Source organism: Macrobrachium nipponense, chromosome 30 (genome assembly GCF_015104395.2).
Source record: "Macrobrachium nipponense isolate FS-2020 chromosome 30, ASM1510439v2, whole genome shotgun sequence".
Lineage (NCBI taxonomy): Eukaryota > Metazoa > Arthropoda > Malacostraca > Decapoda > Palaemonidae > Macrobrachium > Macrobrachium nipponense.
In genome coordinates this window covers 25,783,013-25,795,537 of record NC_087218.1, presented here as the reverse complement: position 1 = coordinate 25,795,537, position 12,525 = coordinate 25,783,013, and the positions used below count along the sequence as shown (strand labels likewise).

The window sequence follows — 12,525 nt, the reverse complement described above, 5'->3', positions numbered from 1 at the left end:
TATGTTGTGGTAATTATGTATGTATTTATTCTTATGTCATAAAATATTTTTTGTGATCTTTTATGTATTTTCGTACAAGTGCGCAAAATACGTATATAATTATATGAAGGTCTAGATTATATTAGATATTCAAGAAAGGTGGGCATTTGTTGGAAGAATATCGATAGTGGTAAATTTTGCTTAAAAGAAGTTGAATGAAAAGTAAAACCATTTTCGAAGGTAGTGCCAAGTACTTGACTTGAAAATGCTTATATTAAAATTTAGAGAAAGCAGTACATACAAATAAAAATTAATAATCTAAAGAAAACCACGAAGAGGGCATGAAGGAAAAGAAAGAGAAATGGGAGAGGAGAGGACGAAAGTGAAGGGGAGGTGTAACCGGTACGGATGTGTGTGTGTGTCTGTTTATGTTTATGTGCGCATCGTTCTGCGCAGGCTCACCAACCATAACCGGTTCTGTAGAACTACTGGTTTAGAGAACCCTCCACTCAATCTGGAATTAATGAAGTTGACGAAGGATCGGGGTGGCAAAAATAATCCGTTGCGCGATATTGACTCATTTCTTCAAGAAGTTTATTTATTTAGAATTATATAATTATATCAGGGATGGAGATTAGAAAGTGACGCGTAGGATCGAGAGTCAGGATTGAGAGTGAAGCCGGGCGGCGGCAGATGAAACTTCAAAACTTGTCGGTCTTTCACCATCTGCTTTTGTGACGGAAAAAGTTGTTTTTGATGGATTTCCTCTCATTCTTTATTTAGAAATGCTCTCTCTCTCTCTCTCTCTCTCTCTCTCTCTCTCTCTCTCTCTCTCTAATGTCTCATTAAAGGACGAAAGCGCTCGGTTAGAATTTCTGCCTATTATTTTATCCTGTGGTATTGGCTTACATCATGAAGTCACTTGCATCTGCTGTGGTTTTTTAAGCATATATATATATATATATATATATATATATATATATATATACACATACATATATATGTATATGTATAGTATATTATTATGTATATATGATATATATATATATATATGATGTATATATATATATATATATATATATATATATATATATATATATATATATATATAGAGAGAGAGAGAGAGAGAGAGAGAGAGAGAGAGAGAGAGAGCATTTTTAAATAAAGAATGAGATAAAGTTTGGTCACTGTAAGAGAAACTTGTGTTAATGAATCCCGGTATTGACAAGCTTTTGCCCAGTGCATGAAGAGTAGTCTGGTATTCCCGTAACATAGCGATATATGAGCGTGTTGCCATTGCAAATTACGCCTGTGTACTTAGCATGCAGATCTGATTACGTTGTTCGATACCGTGATTTAACTTCGAATAACATCCATCGCATTTACACTGAATCTAGCACGTTCTAAATAAGGTAACTGAAGATATGTGTAGCATAACATGGGATTTATATCCACAGGGTAATATATCAGCGGAATATTATACCACTATTACGTTAATTTCGAAACTTATATGAAACGCTGCGAGTACAAAGTCTTAGTTTTAGTTTTCTGTAAAAGGAAACTTTGTCTGTCCGCCTGCACTTTTTCTCTCCGCTCTCAGATCTTAAAATCTATTGAGGCTAGAAGGCTGCAAATTGGTATGTTGGTCATCCATCCTCCAATCATCTTAGATACCAAATTGCAGACTTCTAACCTCTGTAGTTTTTATTTTATTCAAGGTTAAAGTTAGCCTTAATCGTGCACCTGGCAGCGATATAGAACAGGCCACCACCGGGCTGTGGTTAAAGTTTCATGGGCCGTGGCTCATACAGCATTATGCCGAAGAAACTGTTTCAACTAATTTTCATAAGCAGTGATTTAAAGGTGCCTCCTCTCGCTAGATATTGAACAGGTTCAACTTATTTTATTACCTTCAAGTTTAAAATAACTTTTTAAAAAAATTATTTGTTATAGTGACGTTATGTTGTGCGTCATTTATGCATGACTGCGTATTTTAATTTTACTCATTTTAATTAGATTTTATGATAAATACACTACATTTTATTGATATTCCATTTTGGACGATGCCTCGTCATGCTGCTCTCCTGCGTAATTTGCAACTGACCTACGTTTGCCCTTTAAATTCCTTTTGCTTTAGTGTTATTTTGAAGAGAGGAGGTGGTGCGGGATTGGGAGCTGTGGTTGGGGTGGGGGGGGGAGGGGGTGGCGATGGAGTCAGGGAACCGTTGGGGTCATTGGATAAGGAGAAAGGCATTGCGACGTATGATAAACCTGCTTGCTTGCGGAGGCTTGTCCCGTGCTTGGCCTATCAAGCATCTAACAGGGAGATACGCTTGCGTGTCAAACTAATATATATACTTACACACACACACACACACGCACATATATATTATATATATATGATATATATATATATTATAATATATATATATTTGTGTGTATGAGCTAAATGAATTCTTGATGGAATTTCTTAAGTGGCACCATATTTTAACCTTAAGTTAATTTCTCTCTCTCTCTCTCTCTCTCTCTCTCTCATCCCTCTCTCTCTCTCTCTCTCTCTCTCTCTCTTTTAGAATTTTTTTTTCAGATCCCTTTGAATCAGATATAAGAAACGAATCTATATATATATATATATAAATATATATATATATATATATATATATATATATATGAATGTATGTATGTATGTATACACACATACAAACATACATACTTACATTCATATGTATATATATACATATATATAATTCGTTCGTATATCTGATTCAAATGGAGCTGAAGATTCTAAAGAAGGAGAGAGAGAGAGAGAGAGAGAGAGAGAGAGAGAGAGAGAGAGAGATCCGTGACAGACTGCGTCATCTGAGTTTGTCAACGGAGTTGCACCTGAGGATGATGTAAGTCGTGGGATGTTGTTATGTGCTATACGTATCTGTGTAGTTTCTCCTCACGAATAAGTTCAATTAAACTTCCCCAGAAGTTCGATGTATTTCAGATTTTCATTTAACGTTATTGTCTTGAATATAATCGTGTTTTGTTCTAAAACTCCATTGTTTGCTTTGCGTATGTGTGTGAGTGTGTGTCGGCGTGTGTTAAAGAAAGGTAGGCTTTTCTCTCTCTCTATCTCTCTCTCTCTCTCTCTCTCTCTCTCTCTCTCTCTCTCTGTGTCTCGTGTGTTGCTGGGTATGCGGAATTTCTATGATTTTATTACAAGCTAATAATTATGTAAAGGTTCAAGGTTATTCACAAAAACCGATTAGCAAGTGTGTGTCCATGTGGCGTTTTCTCGGTTAATGAAGTTCCGTGTTGTTTTTTTCATCATATCTTTTTTATTTTTCTGTCAGTGGTATTAGTTTTTATGGTACTTTTTTTTAACCGTTCATTCGTTTTTATGTCATTTAAAAAAAAATCTTTTTCTCATGGGAATTCAACTTTGGGGAATGTTCTTGGGAAGATCATACCTATTATAATTTTGAATTTAGGGAAGTTTATTATTATTATTATTATTATTATTATTATTATTATTATTATTATTATTATTATTATTCAGAAGGTGAACCCTATTCATAAGGAAAACGCCCACAGTGGCCATTGACTTGCAATACAAGCTTCTGAAGACATGGTGTTCCATAAATATATGGTGTTCATTCGAAAGAAGTACTGCGAGGTAATGTTTGTTTATTTGAATGGAACCAGTGGTTATTCAGCAACGGGACCAACGGCTTTATGTGACTTCCGAACCACGTCGAGTGGGAACTTTTTTCACCAGAAATACACATCTCTGACTCCTCAATGGAATGCCCGAGAATCGAACTCGCGGCCAAGGAGGTGGCAGGTCAAGACCAAACCTACCACGCCACTGAGGCGCTACCGCGAGGTAATGGAAAATACAGACAGTGACCAGTTATTAGAAAAACAGATAAATTAATGTATTAATAAATTAATAAATAAAAATGTAAGTAAATTATTAAAACACGTCATCTGATGCAAAAAGTGTATGTGTAGTATGTATGTATATGGGGGCTGAGTTTTGTATATGAGTTTGTGTGTGTCGAAAGTAACACTGATTAATTCAGTGCTGTTGGACTTGTTGTAGACTCTTCGCTGATTAGCTATAGGTCGTTTGGCTAGATGCTCCATAACCTTCCCATTAACACTAAGAATAATCTTCATTGAGTTTTAAGTTCAGTTCCTTGGGAGAACATCCCTTCCACACTTATCTCTCAAGCGTAAAAAAAACAAACCTGAATCAAGCTCAATAGACGCCGCTTCTTTATCAGAAGTCTCAATCAAGCAAGCAAGCAAGACTGTGGCGTCTTTTCCTTATCTAGATAATCAAGCGAGCATTGCTTGCTTGGTTGCGTCACACCAGCGGCAGAGATAGATTCAGTCATGACCTTGAAGATGTGTGTTCAAGTTCATGACCACTGCCACGAGTGTAAATACTCCCCCCCCCCCTCCATCCACCTACCCTCTCTCCTTCCCCCCCCCTCTATCTTCCCCCCTCCACTCTCCCCCTCCCCCACCATTTACAAGGGACAACCGACACAGCACAGCTGTAAATTGTCGTTTACGTGGAAGTACTGTGATGTACACTCCTACGCAGTGCGTGTTCCTTGTAAATTATATCTTTTTGTGCGTTGATAACTTTCTGTGCCTCAGATGCTGGGTTGTTATTGAAGGCTGTGTATCTGTAATGAAGTACTTCTATAAATAAAGCTATCTCTCTCTCTCTCTCTCTCTCTCTCTCTCTCTCTCTCGGTATTATAACCCCCTATTTAGTCCCACTTGTTTGTGTATTCTCCCTCGGTTTTCCCGTTTTTTGTACCCACGTCGATTCCACCTCTCTCTCTCTCTCTCTCTCTCTCTCTCTCTCTCTCTCTATCTCTCTCTCTCTTTGAAGCTTTGAGGATTGTTGTGGTGTTATGCGTTTTTCTTTGTTTTATGTTTTGTAATTTTGATATATTTTTTGTGTAACACTGGTTGTTTTATTTAGGGGATTTTTAGTAGTTTCTTAATATATATAAATATATATATATACATATATACATATATACACACAAATAATACAGTAGAAGATTGAAAAAGAATAATTCTGACACGTATTGCTTCTTATGTCTTTTGCATAACAGCTTGCAGGGGTTCAAAGTGGGTTCTTTATGTATGCATATATATATATATATACATATATTATATATATATATATATATATATATATATATATATATATATATATATTATGTTTGTATGTATTTTTGTATGTATGTATGCATATTACAATCACACAAATATATGTATATGTACTATGTATACACACACATATATATACACGTATATATAAATATTTAAATACTAGTATATATATAGTTACGTATATATGAGTGTAAAAGTGCCCTTGATCGCACTATAGTTTTGAGGAAGTATCGCTTCAAAAAGTTCGAAATCCAACTTGTATGCAATTGGAAGCACGAGTTCATGAAACCAGCCCTTGAGAAACACGGTGAGATGAACAAGATGCCATTTGCATGTCCTTGGATTCATAACATTATACTTCATCATTTCAATAGATTTAGTGATGATTAACGCGACGCTTTCGTGGACGGAATAGTTAATGAGGTGCCTGGTTATTAACTTGTCTCGTTAAACTTCATATTACTCGGCTAGTTAATGTCAATGATTTTTCTGGGAAGTATTAAAAAAGCGCGTTAATAGTTATTTGTGGTGGGTTTTCCTTGTCTTGTTCTCGCCATGCAGTTGCATTGTGCTTGGGGTTAGTTAATGTTACATTTGCTTTTCTATATACACATATAATTGTGTATTATATATATATATATATATATATAATATATTATATATATATTATATATATATTATAAATGTGTCTTGTTTTATGCTAATTTGATTTTCTGTTTTGTAATTTCACAGTTCCTTTGACTGGATGATCAATTGTCTAATTTTATATATATATCTATATGTGTGTAGCCTATATATATAGTATATATATATGATATATATATATATATATTATATATACACACGCGCACACACACACACACACACACACACACCCACCACACACATATATAATATATATATATATATATATATATAGAGAGAGAGAGAGAGAGAGAGAGAGAGAGAGAGAGAGAGATGTACGTGCGTGTGAGGGGTTGCGCGCTCTTGTTCCTCTTTTGTTTTAAGAAGTCAGAAAATGAAGGTCAGATACTTCAATGGTCAGGTCTTCGGCGTTGAGACATTTTCTCGTCCTTGTGGGTTGGTGGAATTCTGTAGGCGTTGCTGTATAGTCTAGTTTTTACTTTTAACGATTCATTATAGTTAGATTGATCACTTTTTCATATGATAGAGTTTGAAAGGAAATAGGCAAATTTTGTTTAACAATTTGTAGTTGTCAGAGTAAATATATATTCATCCGGTAGAAGTTGAAAGGAAATAGATAAAGACTTTAGGCGCACTTCGCCATCGTCCTTTTTAGTCTGCAGTCTCGTAATCTTTTTATGACCTTTGAATTATTCATAATGATACCTCTCTCTCTCTCTCTCTCTCTCTCTCTCTCTCTCTCTCTCTCTCTCTCTCTCTCAAGAATCTTCAGCTGTCTTTGAGCCAAATCTCTCTCTCTCTCTCTCTCTCTCTCTCTCTCTCTCTCTCTCTCTCTCTCTCATTCAAGAATTTTCAGCTGCCTTTGAGCCAAATAGACGAACGATTTTGAAAAGTTTAATTTTCATTTTCCACCAAAACGAAAAAGACAATATTGAGGTTGTCGGGTAAATTTAATGCTTGTTTTTTAATTGTCTTCAGATTTGTTTTTATGAAATATCGATTTACTAAAGTTTATATATTTTTGTCATCTTGACCCATGTAATTGCAGCTTCCCTCGTGTTAGAATTTCGCTAAAATCACTCTGATCTTTACGAAGAGAAAGACTTGCGACTTAATACATTTGTTGCTTTGGTAAATTACTCTTGTTCAGTGTTGAAAGTAAAGTAAAAGTTTCTTTAAGTCCCACATGGGCCCGCATACAATGCAGGAAAGTGATTATTATTATTATTATTATTATTATTATTATTATTATTATTATTATTATTATTATTATTATTATTATTATTATTATTATTATTATTATTCAGAAGATGAACACTATTCATATGGAACAAACCCACAGGGGACCATTGACTTGAAATTTAAATTTGCCAAGAATATGGCGCTCATTAAGAAGCAGGACAAGTGCAGAAAATTACTTTTGTATTTATAAAAAAGTGTAACGTAAACTTTTAACTTTGTGAGTAAGGAAGGAGAGAGGAATTGATGGCAGACACTTAAAATGTGGACTCGATTCTGAGATCATGAAAAAAAAAAACAAATTATGGAAATCAACATACAAATTTTGTTACCTTTTGAGGCCTTTTTCTGAAAAAGAAAGGAAAATGCTTCAGTTTTTATGCAAGTGTATAACGCAAGTTTTCATTTCCCACGTAACGTCACATAGAGGGAAAAAACGAGAGAGGCATCAGTCTGAAGTGTGCTTACGGGCTAGTGGCCACTCACCTCACTGATAGACTTCTCTGGAAAAGTGAAAGTGGTCGGTTTTATGGTCTATCCCCTCCCGTTTTCCTTCCTCCCCTTTCCCCTTTCCTCCCCCCTGTTCCCCCTTACCTCTGCTCCAACTCTTCCTCCTCCAAGTCTTCCCCAACCCCCGTATGTATCTTGAATGAGTCTCACGAGAAAGTGACAGTGTATGTATATATATATATATATATATATATATATATATATATATATATATATATATATAGATATGTATAGTATATATATATATATATATATATATATTATATATACATACATACATACATACATACATACATACATACATACACACACACACACACATATATATATATATATATATATATTTATATATATATGTATATACATATATATATACTATATATATATATATATATATATACACATGCATACACATACACATCTATATACACGTGTTTATTCCTTTCGTCAGCTTATTATAGGTTTGTTGGGTATTAACGTATACTGTTGACTTAAGGACGAAGAGAGGTTATTGTAACAGGGAGGTGTTTATTCATTCATTACACTTATCCTATATTGTATTTCGTATTTACTTCATGACTTTTATCGCTCTTGATTCTCTACTTACTGTTTAAATATTTGCTGAACAAACTGTTATAATATGACGGTTGTTGTTTATGATTTGAGTTTGTGTTTCCAATTTTATTATCAGCTGTATGTATGTATGTATATTTATTATTATTATTATTATTAGTTATTATTATTATTATTATTATTATTATTATTATTATTATTATTAAGGTTGGTGTTTATGATTTTATTATTGTTTTTTTGTGAGAGTATAAATTCCATCTTGTTAACATAATTTTCCTGCTATATATAAAATATATATATATATATATATAATATATATATATATATATACACATATATATATATTATTATTATTATTATATTATTATTATTATTATTATTATTATTATTATTATTATTATTATTAGAATGGCCGTCTGTGTGCCGTTCAGTTTATAATATTTCAGTTTCTCAACCTTCGCATGAGTTTCTTTGTAGCAACGTAGCAACAGGTAAATTATATTACTGCCGAGCGGTTGTGAGATTATTATTATTATTATTATTATTATTATTATTATTATTATTATTATTATTATTATTATTATTATTATTATTATTATTAAGGTTGGTATTTATGATTTCGTTGGTTTCTATTTGAGCGTTTAATTTGTATTTTATCATTATTTTCTTACTGTATATAATATTATTTATTATTATTATTATTATTATTATTATTATTATTATTATTATTATTATTATTATTATTATTATTATTATTATTACGGTATGTCATATTTAGAAGTTAACGAACGATGATAGAAAGATGGTATTACGTGGAATCCATCACGTTTCCCACATCGCCGAAGTCGTGCCTGGGCTTAAACTTCGGCAGCCGAGCCTTTGAAGAAACCGAGTAATCTTAGTTCTCAAAGATATGCGTACAGTCTTTCTGCTCTTATCGACGCGATAAATGCTCTAAATACAGTTTGATGAATCTTTTGCTTTCTCATCTGTTGTCTTGTTGTATTGGTTGTCTTACTTTTTTATTCATTCTGATAAGGTTATAAGTTACGAAGTTGGGTAAGGTATGAATGTCATTATTTTTGTATGACTATCTCTTGTGTTTTTCTGTAATTATTCGCTTTTAAAATTTTTGGGTTGATGATGCTTTAATGCAGCGGTGAATATTATTTTATATTAGTATTACTGGTGGTTTATCGTAATTACTTGAGTCAGGATTTTGGGTGAATGAAATTTCAAATCTGTGGAAATACAATGCACTATATTACGGCAATGAACATTGCAGAAGTAAATGTATGAAAAATGTAATATATCATTGGTTTCTTTTATAAGTAATCTCGTTCTTGTGATTTCTTGCTCTCCTCAACTTTATTATTCATAACTGAAGGACGGCATTCGTTTGGCCGTGAATAATTAAACAGATTTCACTAAAATAATTTTCCGTTTTGGATACAATAATGAGATCAATTATTCTGATTTTTTTTATTATTAAAAATTAACGCGGTATCAAAGTTGACTTGGTTTACGAAGAACGATTTAGAATTTTGTATTTCATGGCATAATGGGGTTTCTTCCAATGAACAAGTATATAGTGATTTGTATATAATGAAAATGAGTTTTTAAACTTCACGCTGACCACCAGTACTGAGAATACATTTATTTATTTGTAGCTAAATTGGTCAAAACTATGGTGCTCTCTCTCTCTCTCTCTCTCTCTCTCTCTCTCTCTCTCTCTCTCTATCCTTTAGGGTAGTTTTTAGTTGCCCCAAGTACTCGACGTGGCCATATAAAGTGACCTATGGGCGTAGATTGGGTATCAGCTGACACGCGGAATGGTTCAACCCTTCCGGACTTTTTTTTTTTATTTATTTCTTAGTTTAAGTTTTATTTCTTATTTTTTATTGCATTTTGTTTTTAATGTTTATTTTATATTTTATTATTGTGATAGTGTTTTGAGAAATATAACATTAAAAATAATTCAGACAAGAATAAAAAAAACATTAAGAAAATACTTTTCCGGACTTTTTTTTTTTAGTGTAAGTTTTTTATTTATTGATTTTTTATTTTTCTTGTTTATTTTTTTATTTGAATAAATGTGACAAACATTAAAGAAAATGGAAAAAAATTAAAAACTAAACGTATATTAAAAATAGCTCTACCGGACTTTTTTCTTTCTTTTTTTTAGTGATTTTTAAAATTTGTTTTATATTTTGTTTTGAATGTTTATTATTTACTTGCATTTTGTTTTTAATGTTTATTTATATTTTATTATTGTGATATTGTTTTGAGAAATATAACATTAAAAATAATCAGACAAGAATAAAAAAAACATTAAGAAAATACTTTTCCGGACTTTTTTTTTAGTGTAAGTTTTTTATTTATTGATTTTTTTATTTTTCTTGTTTATTTTTTTATTTGAATAAATGTGACAAACATTAAAGAAAATGGAAAAAAATTAAAAACTTAACGTATATTAAAAATAGCTCTACCGGACTTTTTTCTTTCTTTTTTTTTTAGTGATTTTTAAAATTTGTTTTTTATTTTGTTTTGAATGTTTATTATTTACTTGACTAAATGTGATAGTCTTTTGACGTAACCTATCTACTATTTTCCAGTTCTCTTTTACTCTCTCTTATTGAATTGTCACTTTTATTATCTTTATTTCAGTATGTTTTATTCTCGTATATTCGCCCTGCATAAACTACAGTTATTTGGCTACGTATTTTTTCCTATTTTAATTTTTCACCTTTTCTCATTCATATTCTGTCTCCCTTTTCTAAGCAATTGTTTCTTTTGACTGTTTTTATATTTTGTCCAAAGGGCAACAATATTTTTTATTTAATTTTATGATTTATGAAAAATGGAGTGGGTGTACATCGGGTAATTGTAGATGATCTCTCTCTCTCTCTCTCTCTCTCTCTCTCTCTCTCTCTCTCTCTCTCTCTCTCAAGTAGAATCTTAACTTACTCTGTTCCATGTATTCTCTCTCTCTCTCTCTCTCCCGTGTTTTTTTGAAACAACCCAACCCATGATCGGTTTTACGAGTTGAAAACTCGCCCCAAACACCACAAAATATGTTAATATATGCAAATGAAATTCAGTGAATACATGCGCTCCGTAGGATCGTAAAGTGTCTTTGAATGAAATCTAAGACTTTCAATCCCGTTGAATCTTTATTTTTTTGTTTGATTTTAAACTTTTAAGTTTCCCATTTTTCTTTTTTTGTTTGTTGCTCTCCTTAGCGTTCGTCTGCACGAAAGAATGTGATGCAATAAAGCTGCTGCTGCTGTTTTTGTTGTTGCAATTTTTTAGGTTGGTGGTTAACGGAGGATGAAATATATTTGATAAGTAACTTCGTGGGACTACTAACTACTAAGCAGTTCTTTGGTATCTGAGGCTACAAATGATGTAACCCACGAGCACTGATTCTTCTCTCTCTCTCTCTCTCCTCTCTCTATCCTCTTTTCTCTCTCTCTCTCTTTCTCTCTCTTGCAAAATATGAGACTTAAAAGTGCTCAACAGGTTTTAAATAGTCTGGTAAACTTATCCATAGAAGATATTGTATTTGATATCATATAGATATTATATTATAATATATATATAATTTATATTATTTATATATATTTATATTAATAATATCTATATATATATATATAATATATATAATATATGTATATTAATATATATTATATTATTACTACGCAGTTCCTCGGAGATACCAATGCAGTAAAAGATTGAAGTTTAACATTTTCAGATGAGGCGAAAATTGTTTTAACCTAGCGCATTGCAGACAAGGTGAATTGAATCAAAAGAACTGCAATTTTGCAACGCCTTTCAGCTGACCGAGCAGAGTTCTCCTTGGCCCAATAGAATTCTCACACCCATGACACTAGAGAATTCGCTCTGGTAATCTGTCAGATTTCATGATTTTGTGATGTATACTCACATACATTTTCAGACAGTATGAGTACTTTTAGCAAATCAGCAACCACTAAGTACAACACCAGTCGAATCATAAGATCAATTAACCAATCAGTACAATGCCAGTTAAATCATACTACCAACTAAATAGTCAGTACAACGCCAGTCATATCATACGATCAATTCAACCACCAACATCACAGGATAACGCAAAATCAACCAATCACATACAATTCGAATTAATTAATATTACCGTTCCCTGAACTGAGTAATTTTACTATACTCGGTTTTTTCCATCTGTCCACCCGCCTATGGTGTTTGCGTATGGTAAGACTGCGTCCCGTGCTTTACATAGTTACGCTATGTGTAAGTTTTAGGTAAATAAAAGGATATCAAGGTGTACATTTGCAACTGAAAAGTGTTTTAATAATTTACTGTATGCGAATTACACCGTTAATATTCGAAATA

General features: G+C 32.4%; 1 protein-coding gene across 7 annotated transcripts in view; it reads left to right on the top strand.

Annotated features, from left to right (window-relative positions):
• LOC135202379 (UNC93-like protein MFSD11) overlaps positions 1–12,525 on the top strand; it is a 99,826-nt gene that overhangs the window by 26,095 nt on the left and 61,206 nt on the right. The gene's annotated exons all lie outside the window — the stretch shown is intronic.